The sequence below is a fragment of the Festucalex cinctus genome, chromosome 21, assembly GCF_051991245.1.
Source record: "Festucalex cinctus isolate MCC-2025b chromosome 21, RoL_Fcin_1.0, whole genome shotgun sequence".
Taxonomy (NCBI): Eukaryota; Metazoa; Chordata; class Actinopteri; order Syngnathiformes; family Syngnathidae; genus Festucalex; species Festucalex cinctus.
In genome coordinates, this window is record NC_135431.1 from 10,588,456 (window position 1) to 10,603,684 (window position 15,229).

General features: G+C 40.3%; 1 protein-coding gene across 3 annotated transcripts in view; it reads right to left on the reverse strand.

The window, feature by feature from the left end:
* The window catches only part of eva1aa (eva-1 homolog A, regulator of programmed cell death a), a 282,265-nt gene that overhangs the window by 266,355 nt on the left and 681 nt on the right, over nucleotides 1–15,229 (reverse strand). The gene's annotated exons all lie outside the window — the stretch shown is intronic.

Below are 15,229 nucleotides of genomic sequence, written 5' to 3' on the forward strand. Positions count from 1 at the left end.
AACACGCGAGTGTTGTGACTGGATATGATCCTTGTTTCCGCGAGGAGCGCTGCCAAAGGTGGATTGATGGCTCTCAACCACAGGAAAATGTTTACTGGAAAATCGGCCATCTTGGAATCCTTTTATTTTTGTTTTGATACACCTTGATTTAATTTATGATTGCCCCAAATTACAAATTTTTCAAGTGGCAAGCTGTCACTTGGTCGAGTTTTTTTGTTTCAGGTGTAAAAAAAAAAAATATATATCTATCTATATATATATATATATATATATATATATATATATATATATATATATATATATAAAATATTGGCATCATTTTTTTTTTTTATTCAAATGTCAATATTGACTTTGTTGTAATTAGGGCCCGACTGTTTAATCAGCCGCCGATTATAATCGGCCGATTATTGGCCTTCAAACATCAGCCAAAACAATCGGCCAAATGGTCAATTACTTGCCCCTTAAAACGTTATCGAAGAAATCTAAAGTTTCCGACGCTGTGAAAGTCCCCTGAATGCACCATTTTTTCTGTGTGAGCGAAAAATAACTAATTTTTGCTACATCACACGAAACTAGCAATTGATAAACAATGACCATCAAAACAATACTTCTAGCCTTACTCTTTCCAATTGATGGAGGTAAAAATAAAAAATTAGCAACTAAAAAGCAGACATACTGTATGTTGTGTTACTCCGAAAAAGCTTACCAGTACTTTTGTGGCTAATTATAGCATGTTTACCTTGTATGGGGAAAAAAAAAAAGAAGGGAAAAAAAAAAAACCTTAAAGTCACGATTGGTGACCCGAGCAGCCCTTTCCCATTGTCGTTACTTGTCTGCAAGTGACTGCTAAGAATTGTGGTAAGACAAAAAGCCATTCAAAAAGATATTACATTCAAATATACGTAATGGACTTTTAGCATTCACTTAAAATCAATTCTTAGCCACCAAATGGCCCATTTAATTATTATCTTTTTAACCTTATAACAAAAAGGTGGTCAACAGAGCTCAGTATAATGAATGACTTCAATTAATATGACGTGCTGTAACTTTAACACACCACTCTTTCAGGTACACACAAACACACAATTGAAACAGATCATGTGAACGTTCCTTTGTTCTTACAATGAATCAATTCTAATTAAAAGGTTTCTAGTGATTTCTTTCACTGTGGGGAAAAAGACCAGTTGCTTCTGAACAAAAGATCAGAACGGGAAGAAAATGAGAAATGAATGAAGTATGTTGAAAACTAATAAAAGCTACAGTGGACATAATGGTCAAAGGTTTCTGTTATTCAATATTTCATGCGGCCTACAATAATCGCGCTTAATCAAATAGTGTGTTTTTCTTGTGCCTCAGCAGTAATACGGTCGATTCCGTTTGCAGATTTGACAGGATATCGACAGGGAAAGAAGGCCAGAAAATGAGCGAAGAGGAGACGGGATGCCGAAAAAGCGAAAAGAAGCCGACAGAATGCCGAGGCAGGAAGACGCAAAGACGGGGAAGCGGTGACAGTGATGGAGAGCGAGTGGACTCCTGGGAACGGCAGCCGAGGCGAGTCCATCGATCCAGGACAGCGAGCCGGGCTCACATTTCACCTCCTCAGCAGGAACGCAAGCGCCCTACCATGGAAGTCTGGACAGGGTCACCTCCACTAAAAACAAATGCGATTGTCTGCACTATCACGTCTTATTTATAACGCGGGTATGTGCAGGACACCTTTTTCGGAACTTGAGATAACGTATCGTCACGGTCGAGCGGAAAGCTCTTTTTTTTTCCCCACAAATCGATACTATTGGTCTGCTCCCTCATTGTTATTTTTATGCATAATTAACCAACTGAAAGCCTTGAAAATAGCTTGAGAACAAATCTATTATCTCTATTTAAGGCTCAATTGCATGAGAAGACTTTGTGAAACTTCAAAATTAAAAGTTTGGAGAGGGTTTTTTTCTTTTCTTTTTTTTTTGACAGTAATGAATAAAAATAGGTTATATACATTATAAGGCTGTTTTGTTACAAAGGGGACCAGACTGACATTCCAAGCAATAAGACATCATACCTGTCAGCAAGGTTTATCAGAGGATAGAAGTGCAGTGATTGCATTTATGACAGTGTTTGTGGAATATGAATTAAGCAGCAAAATTCATCCATCTCAGGGTACGGCCATTTTGCAACTTGCTGTCGACACAAAATGGCTGAAGTAACGACCAATCACGGCTCACGAGTTATGTGTTTGGTCATGTGACATTTCCAAGCTGAGCAATGATTGGTCATTTGGCCTGTGATGTCATTTTCAGCCGACAGTAAGTGTCCAAATGGCCACCTCCTCGAGATTAATTAAAAACGGATGGTTTTTGCTGCTTCATTTTTCTATGCTAGAACATACAGAAGGCTTTGATGCAGCTTCTGACCTGAAGAGGTTGCTTAAAGCAATGGTAGTTATTACAAATTTAAAAAATATATATAAAAAAATAAAAAATAGTAAAATAAAATGTAAAAAAAAACGCCAGCAGATGGCAGCAGAGTATAAAAGATCAACCAGGGCCATGTTACGACAAGCTCTTTTCCCGAATGTTTTCAACAGGTTTGTGAATAATGATGAAATTTAGCTGTATTCTAATGTTAATTGCTACTAAACGGAAACAGATACAAATTACTTTTTTTCCTGATGAAAAAAAAAAAAAAAAAAAGAGACTAAATCTTTCTTTTGGCAGGTTCCATGTTTTTATAACAATAGAACATAATATTCTGTGGGCCCTTGCAAAATTCAGTTAAAATGGCTGGGAGTGAATGAGTTAAAGGAGAAGTTAATTTTTTTTTGTCAATAATATACTCTATTAAACTAACACATTATTATTATCTTGGTCTTAATTTACTCACAAATCTTCTTAAAATGGAATTCAACCTTAAACATTTCTTGACAATAATATGATATATGTGACCTAACTAGTCTAAACATGACATTCTGGTTGAGTTATGAGTTAAATCAAGCCGTTTCTATCCCTTTCAGGGGGCGGCCATTTTTCCACTTGCTGTCGACTGAAGATGACATCAATGTTGCTCAGGTCTCAGGCAACAACCAATCACGGCGCAGCTTCAGAAAGGCAGGTGAGCTGTGATGGGTCGCTGCCTGAGCCCTGAGCAACTTGATGTCCTCTTCAGTCAAGTGTCAAAATGGCTGGATTTTGCTCGATAACTCATATTCCACAAATGTAATATTCATCACAATGTCATGTTTTGACTGGTGAGGTCACATATAATATATTGTCAAGGAATGTTTAAGATTGACTTCCACTTTAAGAAGATTTGTGAGTAAATTAAGACCAATATCATCAAATAATAGCAAAGTACCATGTGATTCTTCTCATGTAAAAAGATTGGGAAAATCCAATCTATACAATTTGTAACTATCCTTAGCTAATCCACTGTGAATTGTATCCCAAGCATTACATATCATGAGCAGACTGTGGAACGTGTGTCTCGGATCATCCCGAGTCACATGCCACCTTCCTCAGAGGCCTGAATGAACTGCACGCATCCCTGAGGGGGTTGGGCCCTTTTGGGGCCTCTCAAAGCCGGCCACTGTCACCAGAGAGGACCGAACCATGTGACAGACGAGCAAACATGTGGCATCTCGCTGACCCCTGACCCAGAAACTCCCCCCCCCCATCAGGTCCCTGCTGTAGCTAACGGATGGACCAGAACCCTTAGCGAGCACGGACCACTGGGGCTCTTTTGTGCGAGTGGTCAATCACATCAGAGGAGGTCACGCGGGGGTCACATTAGAGACAGGCGAACTTTGGCCTCCGCGCGCTAGCCTTAGGTTGCGGTATTTGGACAGCATGTGTAAGACTATTGATAAGATTGAGCTTTATAGATGTGATGACATAAGACAACAGTTGGTCAAGAACGTTGAGAGGGAAAAAAAGGACCACACAGACATGGGATGAGATACTTCATCCAATATCTTACATTGGTTTGGTCTCTTATTGCATGGGTCATGATTCCGCTTATCCACACACACGTGCTTACATTGGCTCTGCCCCATTTCCTGCTGAGCACTTAAGTGTCTCACTCTCCTCCTTCAAAGTGTGATTTATCAGCGGAAGAGGCTGCTTAGATGTCAAATAAAAATCTATTCTGGAAGGAGTGTCAAGCATTACAACTAAAGCCTGTATTAAGGCAATGGCAATGCAGCCAAACTCACAAGAGAGGAATAAACACCTTGGATTTCTCTGTGAAGAAAAATCACAAATTTTACATTGGCCTTAAAACGTTTTTCTGGACTCTTGGATCACTTTGGCTTTATGTGCCACCTGATGAACATGACCACCCAGCTGGTCGCAGCGAGCCCCTTCAGCATGCTCCGATACCTCGTGAGCGCCATGACCAACAGGCCGAGGATTTAACTGAAGCCAACTAGAATGTTGCGCCCTTCGGGAAAAGGATATACTCTTCCCTGCAAACAGATTTTTCTTCTTTATTCTTATAAGAATCCCAATTCTCATTTAGTAAGATTCAGAATCGATTTTAAGTGTTCCAAAATTGATTATATTGAAATTATTTTATACTGTCTTGCCCTTGTTTGTGTGTGCCTTTATTGAGAGCGCTGTTCATGTTGGACTTAGGGGCAGTGTGGTTCCACGCGTTCTGTTGTAGCCACATTAGAGAGTAGAAGGAAAAAAGTAACGATCAAGTTATGCAAGATATGCAGTTATGCATATGCTGGTGATAAATGTTAAGATGCTTTTCTGTATACATTCCAGTAGCGTTTTGTATTAACTCATTCACTCACAACCATTTTCACTAGGGGTGTTTAAAAAAAAAATCGATTCGGCGATATATCGCGATACTACATCGCGCGATTCTCGAATCGATTCAATAAAAAATAAAAAAAAAATAAAAATCGCGCTTTTTTTTTTTTTTTTTTAAGAGCTCAGAATTGTTCATTCGGTAGTCTTACCGATTCAACGTCTTATCATCATTGCCTTTTTTGTGTGTGTGTGTGTGTGTGTGTGTGTGTGTGAGAATCGATTTTTAAACTTCCATTTTTAACGGAAAAAATATTCAACAAAACGTCTGACTTCGGGTTAGGATTCGCACCTTGAGCATGGAAGAATGTTATATGAACGGAACATTAAGCCTTAATATTTTTATTTTAATGCTGTTCAAACATGAAACAGATTACAACCTCTATAAGACTGAAATTTCAGATAAATAAATAATACATTTTCATATAAATCTTACACTCTACAAGCTTACTGATTAGTATTTTCTAAATTTGAATGAAAAAAATCGCAACAATCGACTTATAAAATCGTATCGGGATTAATCGGTATCGAATCGAATCGTGACCTGTGAATCGTGATACGAATCGAATCGTCAGGTACTAGGCAATTCACACCCCTGGCACTGACGCAAGTCCCTTCGCTCCCGGCGGTTTTATTGGATTTTGACTTCTTTTTGGCAAGCCCACAAAATATTATGTTCTATTGCTATACAGATATGGAACCTACCAAAAGAAAGATTAGATTATCTTCTTTCATCAGGAAAAAAAAAAAAGTATATTTGTATCTGTTTCCATTTAGTAGCAATTAACATTAGAACATGTTTTTGGGACCATGGCAATATTTAAAATAGACATTTTTATGAGTTAATAGCCATTCTTTTGAGTGATAAAAGTGCGGCGAGTAGCGCGCTAATTAGCATTAGCAAAATCAGACCGGAGTAGATCATGACGATTCTTTGCACATCTATAAATTGGAGCAGAAATCATTGTCAATCAAATCATTTTGAATCAAAAATCGATTCTGAATCTAATCACAGACCCAAAACTCGGAATTGAATCGTAAGAGTCAAAGATTCCCACCCCTAATTATTATAGGACCTAGCAAGCCTATTTCTTCATTTGTTTCCAACCCTAACAGCACCAATATTTACCCGACATAATTTCTTGATAGAATAACCCTGCCTGAAAACCAGATAACTTGCCTATATCTGTCACTTTTTTTTTTTTTTTAACACATCTGCATGATCTGTATTTGTGGTTTGAGACAGACCCTCAGAGAGAGAGAGAAGGCCTCATTTTCCAACGTCAAGCTTGATACAATTCCACAGAAAAATCTGAAAAGTCGCTCATATCCTCATTGAGCGTTGAGACGAAAAGCTGAACGAAAGGCCCAAGTGCCTGACATAGATGACATTTCATCACTCGTGTTTAGACTGCACCAGAATTCACCTCCGACAGTGCGGACCCCGAACTTCGGAACTGACACTAGCTGTTAAAACACAGAGTGCTGACAAACCTCACAGGCATTTTGTCCCCGGGATCGGGCTAACAGCTCCAGGGACAGACATACAGCAGTGCTAAACCAACACCGCGCTGGTCGCGGGTCAGCTATTAAACACAAGAGGAAGGCAGTGGGATTTCAGCCTGCGTCAGACGCTGTTAATTGGCAGTTTATTTTTGTTCAGGGCTCGACGACTCACATGTAAGTCTAAACGTGCATTTACACATGGCATACTTTTAGCTACATCGGACGTCGTATTTATTTCTCTGTGGGTGTTAAGTGCATTTTCTTTGTAAAGATAACGTACGGGGGAAGTCTGGAAATGTGACAGAGCACAATTACAGTCAAAACCTATTTATTTGCAAATTAATCTATTCACGTTTTTTTTGTGGAACTTTCTGGAAAATTCAAATATTGTGTTTTTTTTTTTTGTCATTTCTATAGCGCTCTTAAATGCAGAAGGTTAGTGAAGGTTACAGAGGTTGGCGCGTCAATGAATTTTGAGTGTCCGTCATTCGGCAGGCAACAGTTGTCAATATTTGAAGCAGAATCATCAATGCGTCAGTCGTCGATTGCTCAGCAAAATTAGCGTTTGTCAATGTTTACGTCATTTGAAATGGGCATCCGTCAGTGCTCTGTCAATTTTCATTCGTCAATCCCTCACCAAAATGGGACGTTCGTCATTGACGGATGGACGAATTTATTGACGGACGATAACCTACTTCCGTCAAAGCTAAATTTTTCGAAGTTTCCCGTCAATCGTCAACAAAATGGCCGTCCGCTATTGACGGAATGACCACCTCGAGACACATGCATGGATGTGTGCAGTGTAGTTACATTTCAAACTACTATAATGGAATTAAAGTGACTTAGAAGTTCCCCAACTTACAAGTTTTTCGAGTTACAACTGTTGCAACACAAAATTTGAGTGATGCCCCATGAATACTCAGTATGCAAAAGTTCACAGAAAATACTCTGGTTTGTTATGACCCTTCAAATGTCTTACATCATCGGTCCACGGTTGACTTTGCTTTTCATCCCTTTCTGACCATCTGGCTAACGCAATAGCTAGCAGGCTAAGGTCAAGGCAGAGGCGGTTCATTGTGACTTTTGACAGTAGCCCGGCCCTTATCTGTAATTTAACACACCATGCAAGACTGATCAGTTTGGGGCCGGTGGGGGTGTTGACGGAACGGGTGCTATATTTGTCTTTCTATTTGTATGCGCGACTTGAAAGAGTGACACAAACGGGGCGAGGTGTGATATGCTGAGATCGCAGCCACCCTGGTGCCCTTGAAATGTCGGGCGGATGAAGGGGTGCGAGTGTTTGAGTGCTCAATGTAAGGATAAGTGTGTCGCCTGACTCTGGGAACTATTACACCCGGAACCCTTGACACACTGTGCGAGTAACACAATGTAAGCAGAAGCCTATAAAAAGCCTTGTTGGAATGGAAGCAAAGGGGCTGCCCTTCTTGTAGTGAGCTGCGATAGCCGCAGCGAGATAATGATGAAACGATCCCGTTGGACAGGAGACATGAAGGGAGTGGCGGGGGCTGGGGACACAGAATCAGGTCTGTGGAACAGTGTGCTGCTAATAATAGCAGCTGGAATTGTGTTATTCCCAACACTTGGCTGAGAGGGACCATCTTCACACTTTTCTACATGAGGGATACGTTCCGGGACGTGCAAATTCAATCAAAGGCACACGGACTTCTTCAAATGTCCATTACCGGTTGAGACAGCGTCTATACTGGTATTGTGTTCTATTTTGCTTCTGTCCTCGATTTATGACTTATTTCTGTTCCTAGGGTAGCGACGTAACTCGCACTTTTATATACTGTCGAAGGCATCGTCGTACTGTTAACATGTCACCAACGTCTGCCAAAGTATTCTGGAGCAATAGCTGAACCAATGTTGATTTGTAGTCCTCGAGATCAGCGGTCAGATGTGTCACTTAACATGCAGACTTAGTGGCTAACGGATTAGCTAGTAAAGAGCCAGCCAACTTTGCTAACCCTTTTAAAGCCATACACATTCAAAGTCACAGATACAACAGTAGAATGTGAGAACAGCCACCCAAATTGTACAGAAATAATACTTGCATCCCACGTGTATTTGCTATTGTCTTTATATTGAAAAAACATTTTTATTACAATTAGTGCTGTCACTGAAGAATATTTTAGAATTAGTGATTATCAATCGATGAAACGGATTCATTTTAATTTTGCAAGAAATTGTACAGTGGAACCTCGGAGTTTGAATGTACTCGTACAAATTGGACTTTGACAAAAAATAAATAAAATAAATAAATAAAATAAATAAATAAAATAAAAACCTCTAAGTTTGACCTCATTCTTGGAGTCCAAACACCCATTAGAAAAGAAGTTTTCCCTGATTAATTTGTATTAACCAATGATTGGTGCTTATTTTATACTTCATATTCATACAGTGATGAAAACAAAAAGGGGGTTGGATTGATGTACTATCTTACCGGTTCGGTCATTGTTGTCCAAAGTGAAAACAGATGTTTGCAAATGTCTTATTTTGATTAAACACAGAAGATAATCAGTCTGCTTTCATGAAGGACTACAGAAATCGGTGAACAATTACTGTTGATATGCTGAAATCATCAGGACAACTTTAGATTAAAGAAAAAAAATGGCTCCAAAATAGTCGATTAAATTGATAATGATTACTTGTTGATTAATGAATTAATTTATTAATGGGATAATTGATAGCATACTCAACTTTAGAAATATTTGATAGGTGCCTAGAGTCCTAAATTCTACACAAGAGAAAAACTTCAATTATTATGCACTAATCGTATAATTGGCAGTGTATCGATATCCGTAACTTTGGACGCACCACAGAAACCAATGCAATAAAACAAATCAAAGTGAACGCAGGGTACGTGCATGTGCATTCATGTGCTGTACAAATGTGTGAGTGTGAATTGAGGAAGCCAAAGTTAAATGGAAGCAGAGTCGGCTGGAAACCACTTTTCTCTCCGCAAAAGCGCGCGGCACGGTGCGCGCCTCTCATTCCACGTAAGCAGTCGCTGACTCGTCCCCTTACAGCCCCTCATTCCCGAAGACCATCTGAAGCCCATTCCCTGCCTCTCCTCCCCTCTTCGCCGTCACCCGCACGTATTACAGCGCCCCTTCTCCGTCTTCTGCTCCTAATTGTGCCCAGCCGTCAGCGAAACGGAAGAGGTGAGAAGCCGGGAAGAGGGTAACGCGAGGAATGGGGGGGGAAGAAGAAAGGGAAGGATGAAAGATGTGTTTGTTCAGTAGCGCACACTGACACGTTCCTCTTATCTCCTGCCCAGACTAACCATATGCCCTTGGACAGCGAGAGGGGAGAAAGATGAGCTGGAAGTTTGAGCGAGTGTGTCAAGTATATGCCACACTTTCTCTAAGCGGCCAGAACAAAAAAATATTTTTTTTATTTTTGCGCCTGCAATTGTCAGATTAAAATACTCTAAGCACACAAGTTCTTTGCAAGAAGGCTTTTGAATCATGTGTAGTAAAACTTTTTTTGCATGGTGAAGGAAATCAAATTGACGACGTCAAGAGTTTAAGGCCACTTTGATCAAATGTTACATCGCTCAATCACTAACATGATGCCACATTTGTTGTACAGTGGAACCACGATTTAACAGACTAATTGGAGGAAGCGCTCATGCATTGGAATCGATTGTCCACTACATTAAAGTACTTTATAGGGACCTAAAAACACCCGGTACAGTACAAAATTATTGTAAATAATATAGATTTTTTTAATTTTATTTTTATTTTTTTAAAGCTTGAATTCAAATGTTTTGAAGTTTATCCTAATTTCTCATGTTGGTGATTAGGGGACAATTTTAACGCATCCTTTTTTCCCCACTAGTCCCGTTACGATTAGATTACACACCCACCAAAATCGTGTACTGTACCAAAATATTATGGTTGCGAGACGTGTACGCTACTCGTTCCAGTAAAAACAACAGCCAGATATATAAATGGGTCGATAAGACATACTCCTTTGATATGCATGCCTGACGGATGCTAAGCTAACGTCTATGCTCCATTACATTTCAAAGGACTTTCTCCCTTGCCAACATGGCCGCCGTGTCTGTTCATATGTTGTTTAGAAGGGAAAGTAAATCTCCCAATCTGACCTGCTCCTTTGAGTTACTTGCCTCTGACGTATGCTAAGCTAACATCTATGCTCCATTATATTTGTAGGGACTCACTCACTAACCTGTTGACATGGCCGCCATGTCTGTCCCAATATTGTTTAGAAGGGAAAGTAAATCTGCCAATCTGACCTGCTACTTTGAGCTACTTCTACTTGCCTATAACGGATGCTAAGCTAGCATCTATGCTCCATTACATTTCAAAGGACTTTCTCCCTTGCCAACATGGCCGCCATGTCTGTCCATATATTGTTCAAAAGAGAAAGTAAATCTGCCAATCTGATCTTATCCTTTGAGCTACTTCTACTTGCTTATGACAGATGCTAAGCTAACAACTATCCGCCATTACATTTCAAAGGACTTTCTCCCTTACCAAAATGGCCGCCATGTCTGTCCATATATTGTTTAGAGTGGAAAGTATTCTGCCAATCTGACCTGCTCCTTTGAGTTACTTTCCTATGACAGATGCTAAGCTAACATCTATGTTCCATTACATTTGAAGGGACTGTCTCCCCTGCAAACATGGCCGCCATGGCCATACATTGTTTTGATAGGAGTCACCCCATAATGTTGGCACATTATGTTTAATGTGTCTCAAAAGTCATTTAACACAATAAAAGTGAAAAACACTTCTCCTTGTCAAGTTATGCTTGTGTTTTTTCCCACCACTTTTGAAAAATTGGTTAAGAAAAAAAAAATAAAAAATCATTCTATATGTACCCCATTTCATTCTCATTCAAGGTCAGCCAGTGACGACACATTAAATATGATCATTCAATAAACAGACCCTGAATAGACACACGGTGTGGCACCAGCTTTGGACCAAACGGACCATGACCCCGCTCCCCTACGGCGCCCCCGTCGCCTGTTGACCACACACGCTTAACCGGCGTGCCGCGATCAAACTGGCACGACGCGCGCCAACGCCGCATGAAGTCGAGACGCCGTCAATAGTCCGAGACAGTCCAGCAGCAGGAGCCACCAGGCCTGGCTGCATGGACGAAAAAGAAGAAAGAGAAAGCAGGGGGGGGAAAGAAAAAAAAAAAAAAAAGTTGATTATAGAGCGATATTCACTCTGTCAAACAGAGCTTTGATTGCTACTGTATTTAGGGAAACGTGGTGTTTAGTTTGTCTTATGTTACCAGCCGTGAGCTAAGCGGAGGTTTGAATAGTGACTTTAATGTACACAGTGGTATCCTGAAAAAGTGACCAGAGGGCCAATGTGCGAGTGACTGGTCCCACATGTTCAACTCCCACTGAACCGAGCGTCCGATCCGCATGTTTATTGACTGGAAACTGACACCTTTAAGGGTTTCATTCATGCTAACAAACGTACGCTCGTGGGGCATCACTATTTTGCTCATACTTGCCCTGGGTGGTTTTTATATGCATTTTCATTGCACTTTCCATCATATGAGTCGTCCTGTTTTTCCTCTTCAAGGACCTCATTTCTCAAAACTACCTTGAGCTGAGGGGACTATTATGTGGATAAATAAAGGTTTAACAAAATGAATAAAGTACAAAAGTATGAGGCGAAAACCTTCATACAAACAATGAAACTCTGTGTCCAGCAAGCTTCAGTTCAGTCACTTCCTAATTGGTTATGTCTCCGTTTAATGCAAATTTTACAGACACAAACCACAAGACAATTGTTCATCTTTTAGAAACACCCATTAATCTTGGATTTGCTGACTTTGACCGGAATGTGGAAAATCAAACGTTAAAATTTGGTAATCGGTACACGTGTACCCTAACCTGGCAATAGCCAGCTGGACATGCACTTTTGAAAGCGCTATACAAATAAAAATGACTTGACTTGACTCAAGTAAGTTCTCCGCAATATCCATCTGGTTCCTCGTCACGGTAATGTGGTCGGGATAAGCGGGACATTATGTACAATAATTCAAGATGATTGGACGATGTGTCACTCTACACGTTTGTTTTAACCAATCACGGCCATGGGTGACAATTTTGTCTTCATTCTTGCCGAAGCGGGGAACAGCACGAACATCTTACCAGCTAGAAATGCATGAAGCGCCTCGCGCTGTTCAACATTCAACAAAAAAACTGTGTGTAATTCTTCAAGAACAGAATGAATTGCAGCGTCCATTCGTCCATGTTAGGTGTGTTTGTTCGACCAGGCTAGCTTCCTGGTTTCGTCACAGTTGCATATCCCGCCTCCAAACACAATCTCGCTCTGTGATTGGAAATCAACGGGAGTGGTACAAGATGTATTCTCCGGACTTTGTGAACTCACAAATACCTTGCTACAGTAATTCATCTTGCGAGATCGAGGTTACGTGTAAAAAAACCCACTTTACATAAATAGCATGAATACAGGATGTAGTCAAAAAGCAGGTCAACAATGTTGACAAGAAAGTTTTTAAGAAGCACATTCAGTACCAAAGAAACGCAATGCTGCCGACTGACATATAGAAGAGGATTTATTACGAGTTGTGTACTGAATAAAGTTTTATTCAAAGTGACAACTTTGAATAGTACTTGCCTGTAAGAGTCATGAAGGTGTAACATAGAAAATATAACGATTTAAGAGCCACCGTTTAACACTGGAACAGATTTATGGTATGAGGAAAAACCTTTTGAAGTTGTAGGACAAACAAATCCTTTTAGAATTGGTTATCTTATCGATTATTGCAACGATTCCTCTGGTAGCTTTATCATGCACCAAGACAAGTTAACTGGTCACGGCAACTTAGTGGATGACAACTTGCACCCGTAAAGCAGTGATGGGACAGACTGTGACGAGGCTAAAGCTTGTTCACTGCTAGCTTCCAAAAATCACCAAAGCTGAGCTGCTTAAAATATTAAAACTAGTAATTATAGTTGGGGGGGCAGAAACAACGCCCTCGACTCCGAACGTCCAAAGGCACTGCTGTTAGATCCAAGGTTCCGCTTCAAATAAAAATTCCAGGAAAGCATACCACTACTCGGAAGACAAAGCTATAAATCATAGTTCTCCAGTTGCTGCTACAATCTGCACCTCATGGTGTGGATTTATGTCGGCCCCCCATCAGTGTATTGTACTTCCGACCCGTCGCGCACACATGGTGTGGAAGGTTCAGTCTTAGTACTTCGCACTGTGACATTTCCATTTAACATGCAGCCTATGGAGCTCTCACACTCACATCCATGTTTCCTGTGTCCGCGCCGAGTCACAAAACAGGCCACTTAAACATTTAGTGACGGCGGATCAGGCCCAAATTCTTCCACTTCCTGTCATGGGAAACGTTTGATTTAGATTGACAAAGAGTGATAAGAGGATGGCAGGCCTAATGCGTAACATGGGAGGGTTAATTCAACTCGGATTACCTCCACCAAGCATAAGCGCGCAAATGCTAAAGGTAGCCATTTTTTCAGTTGGTAGAAACATTGATCCTTCCCCAAAATAGTGCAGTTCCATAGTCTTTATTATTATTTTAGCATATCATTTCTATTTAAATCATTTGCATTGGGGATTATAAACATTTTAGGGTGGGCATTTTGTAACTGTTTTTTTTTTTTTTTGCTACTTGCACCAGGTCTCATCTCCTCTATGTGTTAGAGTTAAGATGCATACTTCCTTGACACCAATTACTGCTGTCCTACCAGCCAGGGTTTTGACTCGTGTTGTTCCGATACCGTTTTTTTGGCCCCCGATACCGATTCCGATACCCAGCTTTGCGGTATCGGCCGATACCGATACCATACCGATACCTAAGGTTTTTTTTCCCTCAACATGAAAAAGCTGTCCTCCCATTGGTTCAGAGCATTCAAGGGCCAATAGGATATCTTAGATCGGCATGCAGTGAGCATGTCACATATCAGTGCACGAGCAATGCATCCAAAATCCTATATTAGCATTGGAATGAATGGTATCGGCATGTTACTTGTGAGTAGTCACCGATACCGATACCACTGTTTTAATGCAGTATCGGCGCCTCTGCCAATACCAGTATCGGTATCGGAACAACACAACACGAGTTTTGACACCATCTTGTGGCATTGTGAAGCATATCAAAGAGCTATACAAGTCAAAAGAAACTTTTAATAAAAGAAATTCTCATTTTTAGAGGGGGCAGCTACTAATTTGTTTTTGCTATTCGAGGTGAGTCTTGGTCCATAACCACGCTAACAGCTGAGGTCTACCTGTATTACTATTTTGGCAATGTAAACACGAAAAACATGCAACATACCATACTGAATCAGACTATTGCTTTGAGCACACATGTCTCAAAAGATGTTAGAATACTCAATGTCTCTTGTTGGTTTGACTACTTTGAGCCCAAGCGCAATCCTTTCGCTCAGTTCAAACATTGCACAAAGAATGCAGAATCCTATGTTAAATAAAGTAGTATACAGTATTTTGCACAGTCCGTTCAAAATTGAAATACATATAGATATGACCTAAACAAATACAGTAACACAGGTACCTCTGTTCTGAGTGAAATCACTTTTGGAGCAAAAGAGTCGCCGATGCACTTTCAACAGTTCATTAAACAAGTCAAAGAGTCAAACACACGAATACAAAATGTAAACACTTGGGAGGATAGAAGGAATGCTCACAGCCGCTAAATCTGACTCAATGCTCATAGCTACTCTGTAGGCTGCACAACTTTATGCACACCGTGCGACAGTGCGCGGGTGAGACTTTTATCTTATTTCGATACATTTACTTTATATTCTCTTATTTTGGACAATTTTGAGATTACGTCACAAGTCAAAATGGCAGTCTTACTCGGCGAAAAGAAGCTCTCTATTGAAG